Genomic DNA, 2500 nt, shown 5'->3' with positions numbered 1-2500 from the left:
AAGCCTACGACGACCGTCCCGGATCAGCGGGCACGCGACGGCCTGCCTCTCCGACTCCGGGGGCGCAGACAGCTTCATCCACCCAGATCCGGTCAGGCGCTGCTCCCTCCCCATCCCACCCGCGACCCAGAAAACCTCCCTGGCTTCCGGATCCCGCGCAGTAGAAATCCGGGGGTACCGTGTCGCGACCCTTGCGATACAAGGCGTGGAGTACGCTAACTTCAAACTCTACGTCCTCCCCCATCTCTGCGCTGCCCTATTACTGGGGCTCGACTTCCAGTGCCACCTCCACAGCCTTACTTTAAACTTCGGCGTGCCCCTGCCCCCCCCCAGCAGCTCAGGTACAGAATGAAGGCTGCTGGGGCGGCACCGGCTCTTATACCCCGCCTAGCAGGGCGAAGCTACCAGACAGCTTGACCAATAGGAAACATACATCTACCAACGGTGTCCAGCATTACCAGGTACCGTAATACCTCTACGCAGACTACCACACCCTCGTCACTGACCAGCGGTCGGTCGCCTTTATGTTCGCTTCATCAAGGCCCGCAAACCTGCCCTACCCCACCGAGGAGGTCAGGGCCGTGACCGGGGACGGCCTTGTCTGCGCGGAGTGCGAGCCGCACTTCCAGCGACCGGATAAGGCCCACCTGGTAAAGGATTCCCGGCCCTTTGAGCGCCTCGGCGTAGACTTCAAAGGGCCCCTCCCCTCCACCAACCGCAATATATACTTCTTAAATGTCGTTGACGAATACTCCCGCTTCCCCTTCGCTGTCCCCTGTTTCCCCACTTACGTCCACAGCGACCGGGGCTCCAAGTTCATGAGCGACGAGCCGCGCCAGTTCCTGCTCGGGGAGGGCATCGCCTCGAGCAGGACGACCAGCTACAACCCCCCGGGGGGGAACGGGCAGGTGGAGAGGGAGAACGGGACGGTCTGGAGGGCCGTCCTCCTGGCCCTACGGTCTAGGATCTCCCGGTTCCCCGCTGGCAGGAGGTCCTCCCCGACGCGCTCCACTCCCTCCGATCGCTCCTCTGCACCGCCACGAACGAGACCCTCACGACCGCGTGTTTGCCTTCCCCAGGAAGTCCACCTCCGGGGCCTCGCGTCCGTCCTGGCTGACGACTCCGGGACCTCTCCTTCTCCGGAAGCACGCGAGGAGACATTAGACGGGACCCCCTGGTCGCGAGGGGTCCACGCCAACCCCCAGTACGCCTACGTCGCGCACCAAGGCGGACGGCGAGATACGGTCTCCCTCCGGGACCTGGCCCCCGCTGGATCCCGTGCCAACGCGTCCCCCCAACCCCTTACGCCCCCCCCCCGGGGCTCCTATACTGTCCCACACCCACGCTGCCGCCCTCTTACCGCTAACCACCTCCCCCCTGCCTACCCCCACTCCTCAACCGTAGACAACTCGCCGGACCGATCCTCCAGACAACACGCTCCCGGAGTCGACGACGACATCGGCGGGGCGGAGGAGGTCCAATAGAACAGTCCGGCCGCCAGCCAGACTGAACATTTGATGACCCCACTTCACTCTCGCTGGACTTCATCTTTTAACAGGGGGTGAATGTGGTGAATGTATTCACCAGAATAAGTTGTCCGTAGAGTACTGTAATATGATCCTTTTCCATGTATTGTACTGGAACCTTGGGGGGCTCCGCCTCTGCCCCCCCCCCCCCCCCCCCCCCCCCCCACCCGGACGGTAGATAGACCGGCCAGCAGGGGGCGGTGCTCAGCTCTTACAGCGATCTCAGGCAGGCAAGTTCTTGTGTAATAAAGCCTATGTTCTCTCGCTCTCAACCGTCAGCAGTGGGTTAATGGTGCATCACAGAGAGAGAGAGAGAGAGACAGAGAGAGAGAGACAGGGACAGGCAGAGAGAGAGACAGAGAGGGACAGGGACAGGCAGAGAGAGAGACAGAGAGAGAGAGACAGAGAGGGACAGGGACAGGCAGAGAGAGAGACAGAGAGACAGACAGAGAGAGACCAGTTGGGGGACACTGTCCCCTGGTGGATTAGCGGTGAATCCCCTGATGGGGGCAGGAAATATCAGGAGAGATGGAGTGAGGGAGAGATTGATGGACAGTGAGCGAGGGATAGATGGAGAGGGAGAGAGTGGGCGATAGAATGAAAGATAGAATGAGAGGGGGGACAGAGGAGAGACGGAGAGAGAGAGAGAGAGAGAGAGAGAGGACAGACAGAGAGAGAGAGAGAGAGAGACAGAGAGAGAGAGAGACAGAGAGAGAGAGACAGAGAGAGACAGAGAGAGAGAGAGACAGAGAGAGAGACAGAGACAGACACAGAGACACAGAGAGACAGAAGAGAGAGAGAGACAGAGAGACAGAGAGAGAGACAGAGAGAGAGAGAGAGAGAGAGTGAGAGAGAGAGACACAGAGACAGAGAGAGAGACAGAGAGAGACACACACAGACAGAGAGAGAGCGAGAGAGAGACAGAGAGAGACAGAGCGAGCGAGACAGAGAGAGAGAGACAGAGAGAGAGAGAC

Source organism: Scyliorhinus torazame, unplaced genomic scaffold, assembly GCF_047496885.1.
Source record: "Scyliorhinus torazame isolate Kashiwa2021f unplaced genomic scaffold, sScyTor2.1 scaffold_448, whole genome shotgun sequence".
NCBI lineage: Eukaryota > Metazoa > Chordata > Chondrichthyes > Carcharhiniformes > Scyliorhinidae > Scyliorhinus > Scyliorhinus torazame.
Note: the sequence above shows the minus strand (reverse complement) of the source record.